The sequence below is a fragment of the Morone saxatilis genome, unplaced genomic scaffold, assembly GCF_004916995.1.
Source record: "Morone saxatilis isolate NCDOM2014 unplaced genomic scaffold, NCSU_SB_2.0 Contig15, whole genome shotgun sequence".
Classification (NCBI taxonomy): Eukaryota; Metazoa; Chordata; class Actinopteri; family Moronidae; genus Morone; species Morone saxatilis.
This window is the reverse complement of record NW_023339707.1, coordinates 3056179-3066140: the sequence shown is the minus strand read 5'-3', so window position 1 is coordinate 3066140 and position 9962 is coordinate 3056179. Positions and strand designations below refer to the sequence as shown.

The window sequence follows — 9962 nt, the reverse complement described above, 5'->3', positions numbered from 1 at the left end:
GGCAGGGTGATATCAGTGCCTTCATGGGCCGCAGAGCTGACAGTGATCAGACCGCTGCTGCCTTGATGCAAACCAGGGAGGGAAGCAAAGCACAGTGGAGGAACAAAGGAGAGATGGATGGTATTCATCATTTGGTAGACACTTGTATTCAAAGCACTTTACAGTGCAGCGAGAGAATACTTTTAGTGTGTAAGCTCTGTGTAACTGCAACACGCAGGAGCTGCAGGACGTAGAGAGAAAAGTGAAGAAGGGGAAACTGGTGTTTTTATCTCCAGAGTGAGCTCCCCTCTATTACGGCAGCCGTCATGTTGAGCTGCCATGTTTCTACAGTAGCCAAGAACAGACACACTCTACGCTCTAGATAAAGTCTTTGGCATTTTTTCACAAGTTTCGCTGCTGCTGTACTTTCTCCTACACACTGAAAAAGCCAGTGGTATTCATTTGGGTGCATCTGCAACTTCACAGCTAGTTGCCATAAATCCTACACACTGGTCCTTCAATAAGTAAGAATCAAAAAGCAGGTATTATCATAGGTCAACATTTTGTACAAATTAAAACAAACAAGATATCATTTGTAATTAGTCAAATTCTGAGGAGCTGGTAAGCCATTTTATTTCATTTTTGGACAGAGCCAGGCTAGATGTTTCCACTGCTTTAAGTCTCGTGTTATCGTATGTATCACACAGTTATTATATGAAAATGGTATCAGTCTTGTCACCTAACTCTCTTTGAGAAAGTGAAGTGTCTTTCCCAAAATGTCGAATTACTCCTTTATATACCCAATTCTGGGGTAATACTGATACTGGATTTAAGTTGTCATGTATGTCATGTCATTACAAGATGAAATGAAAATATTGCTTAAACAATAAAGAAGTCAACTCGACAGAAATGAGTCGAAATCTGTAGCACCATATTATTTTTGTATGCTTTTGTTTAAGGCCTGTGGTGGCTCTGCATATGCCTTAACTCAGTGGACAGTGGGCAGGTGGTTGACCAGCTGGAAGTTTAAGTATGACTTATGCTACTCTCCCTCCCTTTACGTAAAAAGTTAATATTGCAGCGTTGAGGACAGAGGTGATACAGTGGTTGGTTAGACATCAGTCTCTTTCATTCTTCTCTTTCTTTCCTCTGTAGCCATAAATGGAGAGGCAGAGAGGAATGCAGGCTGACAGCTGAGAGAAGAGAAGGGGGCTGTGGTGTGTGTATGGGGGGGTCTCAGCTCACAAAGCACTGCTGTTCAACCAGCCATTAGCCTGTAACAGCAGGCTATGCACTGTAGCCCTGCACCATATTGTGCACTTTTCAGCTTGTTTTGCCTCTTATAGTCACACACAACATGGAGAGTTCTTTGTTGAGCTGCTTTTAGTATCATATTGGTTGATAAATCTGCTTTTACACCACAATTCATATATAACTTCAGCAGCAGTCAAGCGTGTGACAAACTGCCCACTGTTGTAACCTATTCTAGGCTAACAGTTAAAAAAGGCATGATATCATTATGCTAAAGGACAGTGAAATGTGACTCTCAGCCAACAAGTCTTCCACATGAGGCAATGCTTTAACTGTCAGAGGCAGTGATACAGAGTGCATGGTACAGTCTGCAGGGCATCCCAGTTTCATACCCACAAATGAATTCCACCCCCTTTCCCCCCAGGTGAGCTCTGCTTTTATTTCTGGCTTTCATCCCTGCCTTTGATTTCTTTTCTGCTTTCGACCAGTCAGTATAAATACAAAGTACAGAGAGTGGCCAACACCAAACCTTTTTAAAAAGTGCCACAGTTAAAGCATGTGACAAAATCACTTGTCATTCCTTTCCTTAAAAAAGGCTGTTTCATGTGACGCAGCAAAATAAAAACTCTAACAGACAATCAGAGAGACAGCCCAGGCGTGGTCAGTTTGTTCGTTGGAGTACTCATAACACAGATGGAGAATCCTGCACGGCAGACTGTGTGGATGGCAACTAGATGGTTTTCATCTATATTTCATCTATGTTTTCAGCTATGTTATCACCTCTCCAAGACCCTTTTGCAGGGGTCACATTTTTAGAGAGTGAGCCAGAAACATTAAAAAATAGGCAATATGACACAGGGTTTCCAACTCATGGAGCTAATGCTAGCTACAGCTGATAAAATTCAGCTGTGAAAGTTGTCATCTCAGCCAAAAAAATGAAGAAAAAAATGAGAGGTCCACTTCTATCTGAAATCAAGGACAAACTGTTTAAAAGATTTTGATTATTATATCTGCCACTGTTATGATTTGTATAAACTCCACATGTGCAGTGCTATAATGGAAGACTTGACAGGTGTAGCAACACTGATTAAAGGAAAAGGGAAATAGATTTATTTACTGTTATGCCAAGAATCAGAAGAGAACATGCCTGTTTCCCCCATTTCCAGTCTTTATGCTAAGCTGCTGGCTGCAGCATTCATCATAGCATAAAGTTATAAGAGTGGTATTCTGTCATTCAACTCTTGGTGAGAAAGTGAATGCACGTACTTTCCAAAATTTCCCACTATTGCTTTAAGACAGACAGGGCTTCCCAAAGGGTGAATCAAAAATCTACAGGACATTTTGGACCAATATGTTAGACACATCTAACACATCTTAGCACTCTCCGCCACCATCATCAAAACATCCAGTGAGGGAATAGATTTTGGAAGAAGGATGCTCAGGAATTAGAATCTCTGGCAAGGACAGTTGAAGGCTTATGGTGGTCCAGTATCTTTCTTTTAATTTGTCTCCCATTGCATTCATCTAATCCATGGAGTAACGCTCTGTGTTGGGGGATGTGACATCAACATGACACATTCCACTGGGGCCGACTGGCGAGACACAGTTGGCTGTCACATCTACTAGCGTAAACAATGCAGGAAACCAAGACAAACAAATAAACAGATGGACAATTAAAGCACACATGGACACCATGGACACACACATTTGCGGAGGAGGAGGAGGGTTAAGAGTTAAACACATTTCCAACAATATTAAAATGACAGCATGGCCAGATCCAGTATCAGCTTGCCTATGACAGTGAGCAGACAAGAATAGCATCATTTTAAGACAGGCAATGAGTTGCATACCTGACCTGAGTGAGTGTAGGACTGGGAAATACGTTTAGCACTCACCATCAGACAGCTACTTTAAAACCCGGGCAGAGAAAAGTCAACAGCCTTTTATTCTTAACTCCTTCAGGCTAATTAGTTTACATTCTCCCTCTCCGCGTCTCCGTCCTCTCTTTGCTCGGCACTTAGCTGATGGATGGTCAACTCCCACAGCCAAACATCCAGCTGTTCTCCTCCCTCCTCGCCTCTTTATTACTCAGCTCTTACCTCCAATCTTTCTTCTCTTCTAATGTTCACTGCACCTCAGCAGCTCCGACTCCCCTCTCTGCCCTGCCGTTCACCTTCCTCACTTCTTTCATCCTCCCTTCCTTAATCAGAGTCTAGGGCCTTGATTATAAAAAGGACCGCTGACCTTAATGTCATTTATTATTTATGAATAAGCTGGAGGGACAAATGAAAATTCCAGTGGGATTATTTTGATTATTAAACACGCTATATTAAGAAATAGTCAACCGTGCCCGGGCCTGGTCCACATAACATTCTACTTTGGGAGATTACGAAAGTAAGTTTAGCATTTGATATACCACAGAATATAGTTATAGTCTGCAGCAATTTTTTAAATATGACTGATGGCTTGGCTATAAACTCAAATGTTTTCTTGTGGTGTACCCCATGGTTCAGTCCTAGGGCCCATTGTTTTTTATTTGCACATGCTGCCACTAAGATCAACCACAGACCATCTGTTTCCATCACTATATGGTTGAAACATAGATCTATATCTGTAGCTTCAAGATGTCTACCTTTTTGACATTCTTGTAAATTGCATTTTATTGAGAAAATTTTTTAAATAAGGGTTTCCAAGAAACAGCCTTATTTTTCATCCAGCAAGAACATTGCTAGATAATTCCCTTTGTTGGATTTGAAGGTGCCTCTCATCAAAAAGATCACTGCGTTCTGTTTCATTCTCACCCATTAACTATTCCACGGTCTAAGACTAAAGCCTACAGTGGCACTGTGTCTGCCTCTATGTAGATTTAAAAATCTGCACCTTGCTTAAAACATCAAGCAAGAAAACTCTGAATTCATCTTTTTCATAGAGAAACGTACTTAATTTTATCTCATCCACCCACCTATTGTTATTAACCTTCCATTTTATTTCTTTTTAAATGTCTCTTTTACTTGTATCTTTAGTTTTTAATAATATTCATTTTCATGTTCTTTGATTTCTCTATTTAAAATTTTACAGGACATACAAGTTGCCTGGCTTCAGAGGATTTATATTAAATATACATTTTCTATCAAAGAACATGGTGGCCCAGACTTGTTTAAATTTGTATTGGAAAATCATTTATATATTCAAAAACCGAGGGAACAGAGCCTATTTGTAGGTACATGTCATTTTTCATTAGTGCATTTATTACATATTTTGTCTTGGCCTGACATGGTCTTCCACTCTTCCTCAGCTGTTTCTGAGTTTGTCACTGACCGCCTGCCTGGCTCTCTAACAGACAGGGTTCCAGTGAGTGTGGCCAGACGCTGGCCATTACACAGGCTGTTAGATTAACAAGGCATGTCACTGGGAGGCAGCTGGGCCCACTGGAGGAGACATTCACATTCCTGTGCCATCCCGGAGACGTCTGATTCACTCTGTGTTAGAGAGGAAGTATTACCAGAAACAGGTGGACAGTGGAGCTGGATGGAAACTGTCTGGGAGGGGGGGTAATATTAGAACTCACCAGACGCTGAGCTGGTCAGAAATTGGAATTCAGAATTTTTTGGATGCAATTTAAAGAAACCCCTCAGTTCTCAGTCCTCAATGAACTATTCTTAAATGCTGCTGATGGTGGAACATGAAAGTTGAAGTCCCCGCAACTACAGTGGCACAATAGTATAAACTGTATGAATAGGTAAAATTCTCTTCTGAAGCAAGCTACCAGTCACAAAGCCATGCCATGCTGTCTAAAGCTCAAGAAATCCACCAAATGAGAACACATGGCCAGCAGATGTTGGATGCAGCCTGTTGGTCAACCAGCTTGTCCATAAGTTACTCAGCCAAAGAGAGTGAGCTGCTGCGGGTTTGGTTAGTGATTACGGTGTTGTGTGTTTGGCCTGGTGCTCAGCAGCTGCTCAGGGAGACATGGAGTGCTAAGCAGATGTGTTCACTGTAGGTGCTAATCAGAGACTCCGACAAAGAAAATCTGGCTACACTTAGAGGGAAAGCTCAGAGAAAACTACAGCACACGTGGGACTTGTCATTAGTGGAGGCATGCATTTGGTGTGTTTGCATGTGTGTTTGTGACCTGTATGTCTCCTGCCATTTACTGATAATATGGCTAATGTGTATGCATGTGAGCAATTACAAATACTTTTTTGTTTTTGTCAACTATATATTATTCTGAGTGTATTTGTGTTATTCAGTATGCATTCTTGTATGACCAGCAATGAGCTTAATAACGTAATTATATTGTGTCGTACTGTTATATGTTGAAATTGCTTTCCTGTGGCAAAGGTCAGACACTCAGAGTATAATTTAGAATACACAGGGGAGTACTGCATGTGTGTTTGTGTGTGAAGTCATTTTTTAACCCCTGATTTGAACTGATGATGACCTGCCGTTTCCCCTGAGAGAGGAGCCAGGGGAAAGAGAGCAGGAAAAAACAAATCTGCTAACAAGGCTTGAAAATGTCTCTTATTTATCTCTAGGTACCTGCAGAGGCTTAGATGAGACCATTCTAGTATTAAACTAATTTTCGACTTCGATTCATGTATAAATTAATTTCAGTGTGAGATAAAAATCAATTAGTAGACTCTTAATATGAATACTGTGTTCTCTAAGTGAACAGAAAATCTATATATCTTTAATAGAAAAATGAAATGTCAGCTAGCAGAATTTAGTGGCTACGATTTAAAAGAAAGTTTGTGTTTAAAAAATATATTGTTGAAATGGATAGACAGCAAACCTCCAATACTAAGTGGGTGGCACAAGGTTATTTTTGACATAATACCCATGGAGTATTTGACATACAGGTCTTAGTGTAAAATTAAGGTATTCTATAAGATTTGGTCCCCGTTCTTAGAATACATTGGTACTAGACTAGCAGCCATTGTGTTGAAGCGTCTGGTGGATCACAGTTAGGAAACTATGTAATGTACTAATATATAACTGATTTGCTATGGGGTTGCAATATTTTATCTTTTACTTTTTTATGTGTAACATGGCTTCTTTTTTCCCCATTTTTATGTGTCAATAAACAAAGAATCTCAAGTTTAGAATGAAATAAAACCTCTAGGCCCATGTACAGCTATAAACTCTACTGTGCACATGTGTATTATCAAACATAACACACTAAAGTTAATGTAGTGTTACCTTGAGAGCCAGGCCTTTCAAAATACATACGGAAGGTACTGACCTATCACACACATCCAATGCTGCTCTTTTGCTACTTCAGGTCAATGTTACACTATACTGTAAACAACAACATGCCATCTTTTTGGGAATTCTCATGTCAGTATCGTTCAAATGCAGGTGACCTGGAATATGAGACAGCTGGCTTACATTTACAAGCCAATAGGTTTTATTAGACTGTTGTGTGTGTCTATGTGTGTGTGCGCCTGTGTGTAATTACAGAGCTACAAGATCACCACATTGTGGCTAGAGGTTAGGTAATCATCCATGAAAACTAAATCTGAATCTGAAATATCTCAAGAAAATAATTATCACATTAACTGCATCCTTCACTGTGTTCTTCCTTCCTTTCATTGTCTCCATCTTCCTTCCTTACCTTATCTTCCTTCAACTCTGGTGTGCTGCAGTATCATACTGTAATTGCTGCTTGTCTGCCATTAGATAATTAGAGGTGTGGAGGTGTCCCAGAGTGCTTTTTAACAAGCTGCATAACATAAGCTGTTATTAGATTTGACCTGTGGCCTGTAGCAATATGTGCATCAAAAAAAATAAAATCAATAAAGCCACAATCTTTGAAGCTGTTACGTATATCTTGACTCATTGTGTGAATGATAATATGTATACATCAAAGATAAATCATGTCCCTCCTCTACCCTTTCTTCTCTTAACTTGGGTTTATATCTTCTTGACATTTCTTTGGGAAACACAGCTACAAACAAAATTAGACAGTATTGAAAACGTATAAGAAAATGAAAACTAACATGCTTTTTCATCTAGGATGAAGTAAGATGTTGTCTGTGTAATGTCTAATTGAAGCTCAGTGCTTGTTTGTGTATAAATTAACACAATTAACTGATAGTTGCGGATCAAGGCTTATTCCTAACCATGACGGGTCAAAATACAGTAACCCATATAGTCCATGAACGATTACATGTGTACATACATATAACATGCCCGCACTGTAAGAACATGGCAGCTCCTCTCGGTTCACCGCTGTACCAGCCGCCTCATTGTTCTTAATGGGACCATCTCCATTTCCTATTCCACCTCCCTGGCCCTTCATCCTCCCCCTCGAGTCCTCCTCCTCTATCTCAACCTCTTCTTTTCATCCAGAAAAGCCTCTGCCAACAGAACGGGGAAACCTAACTCACCGTCCTTTCATAGAGACAAACCTGTTCCCTCTCTCTCCCCACCCCTTCCCTCTGTGCCTAAAGTCTTTCTCTCCCTCTTTTCTCTTTGTCCCAATTGTTTCCCCCCCCCCCCCCTCTCTAATTTTTCAGCCTCTCTCCCTCTCTGTCTCCAGTGCTGGTGGTTAGTAGGCTTTACCGCACCATTGTTCTGGCATCAGCACATTTCCGGAGGCTGTCGCATACAAAGGCTTCGGGAACACACTCTCTCACTCCCACTGCCTAATGCCAGCCCTCACCTGCCCACACACACACACACACACACTCAGGAGGACGTCAGTGGTTACCTCATTCCTACACACACAAACCTCTAAGAAAGGTGAATTACAGAGGATTTACCTCAATCCTCTTTCATGTGAAGTTTTCCTTCCTAGCTTTCTTCCCAATTCCCTCCATCCTCCCTGCCTTCCTCCCCTCCTCCAAAATAATAATGAGTTGCTCCCTCCCTCGGTTGAACTCAATCACATCACTTGATGAAAAGTCATTTGCTAAATGACACTCAAAAGCATTTATATAATCATGGTTCTTAAAAAAAAGTAGTGCCCTTTTGCCTGGTTCAAAATGAAATGTTCTTAAGAAAATGTCTGCAGATGCACATGTAAACAGACACACAGACACACAAGACGAGCTTCCTACAGGTCCTCCTTCCACCCCCACGCACCACAGACGAAGAAAAGACATAGAAAGTGAAAAGAAAAAGAGAAGAGAGGAGGGACTGCTGGTTCTTTTGTCCCTGTGATCAGCCCGAGTCCTTTCACTCTCTCTTTCTCTCCAACACACGCCAATTAACCCAGTCTCTGACCTGGGGGCTTGGACACGACCCTTGACCTTGGAGTGTTTGCTGAGAGGCGTCAAGAGTCTGAATGGACAGCTCCCTATCTCTATAATGACAGTGCGTGAAGTTTATAGACATCAGACACACTGGTTCGCATTTCCTCTCTGAAACACATCCTTGTCTCCCATTTCCTCCCTGATTTTCCTCTAATAAACTCTCAGCTGATGCTATCTCTCTTTGTAGCTCTATTTTACTTATTTCTTCTGCAGACACTTCAGTCTTTCCACACCAGTCAGAAGATGAACTTCTCTGACCTTGTTCCTTTAACTCTTCTGTGGTTTACAGTAAATATTTATCTTAGAGATGAATGGGCATCTGAGATTTGGAATGAGATAAAACTAGATCCAGTGACAGGGAGTTTTTTGTATAGCCACAACATACAGCAAGATGCTTTCTTTGACTACCTGCTGGAGACCTGAACCTACTTGGAGATACTTGTATCTATTTAATCAGTTTTAAAGGGATCAGCCCATCTTCCTCTTTAAAAGAATAGGTCCACATTTTTTTAAGTCTGCCATAAAACAATACTCATATGCCCATTGTACGTTGAAACAGTTTTCAGTTGCTTAAATTGTTTTAATTGATCCTCCTGTCCATATTAAACGCAAACAAGAGGCAGTCTCCTTGGCTGGCAAATGAAGCCAACACAAGAAATAACAAAAACTCTCAGCTAACCTGGTTTATCAGGGCTGTGTGGGTGTGTTTTAGTGACAGAGACAAACAACTGTCCAAATTTCATCAGATATGTCGCTAAATCCTGATTGGTGCACACAAGTACGTGACATGGGCACCCTGTTGGTCAGAGGCGTTAAGGCGCTGACCACGGACTGCACTGTCCTTTTGTATGTCATTCCCAACTCTCTGTACTCTCATTTCCTGGCTTCTTTCAGATGTTCATGATTAAATAAAGGTGTAAAAAATGGTTCCAATTGAAAAGTGAGCCCTGCCCCAAAAAACACAGACACAGAAAAATGGTTTTGTTCATGTATCCATGGTAACCAGCTGAATCAGAAAATACATTTTCAGGGGGCTTTAAATGTGTTACATATTCTTATTGTTACTTTATAATGTCTTTCCTCTTGAGGAAAAAACCTGAAAACTACCTCCGAGCTCTGTCAGCCATCATTAAGAGCTGCAGTTGTGATCAATGGCAATGTGTGAGAGGACACCCTGGGTGATAACAGCAGGCACTAATAGACTTTAACTGGAGCAATAAGCCCATTGTCTTCAGCTCCAGGGAACAATGCGTTTCATTGAGGGCCATTAATCAGATGAATCTTTAGCTCGCTGATATTACAGAGCATGCATCCACTTTGCTGGAGTAGTGCAGGTGTCGTACAGCTACTTCTCAGAGTCATTTTCTGGCTTTAAATTAGATTAAAAAAAACAATTCTAGTCAAAAGAAGCCTTCATCAGACACTCAGTGGTTATGTGTTTCCCAGCCTTCTTATTTCTGTCACCCCCCCCCCCCC

General features: G+C 40.9%; 1 protein-coding gene across 3 annotated transcripts in view; it reads right to left on the bottom strand.

Annotated features, from left to right (window-relative positions):
• The window catches only part of lamb2 (laminin, beta 2 (laminin S)), a 51790-nt gene that overhangs the window by 40327 nt on the left and 1501 nt on the right, over positions 1 to 9962 (bottom strand). The gene's annotated exons all lie outside the window — the stretch shown is intronic.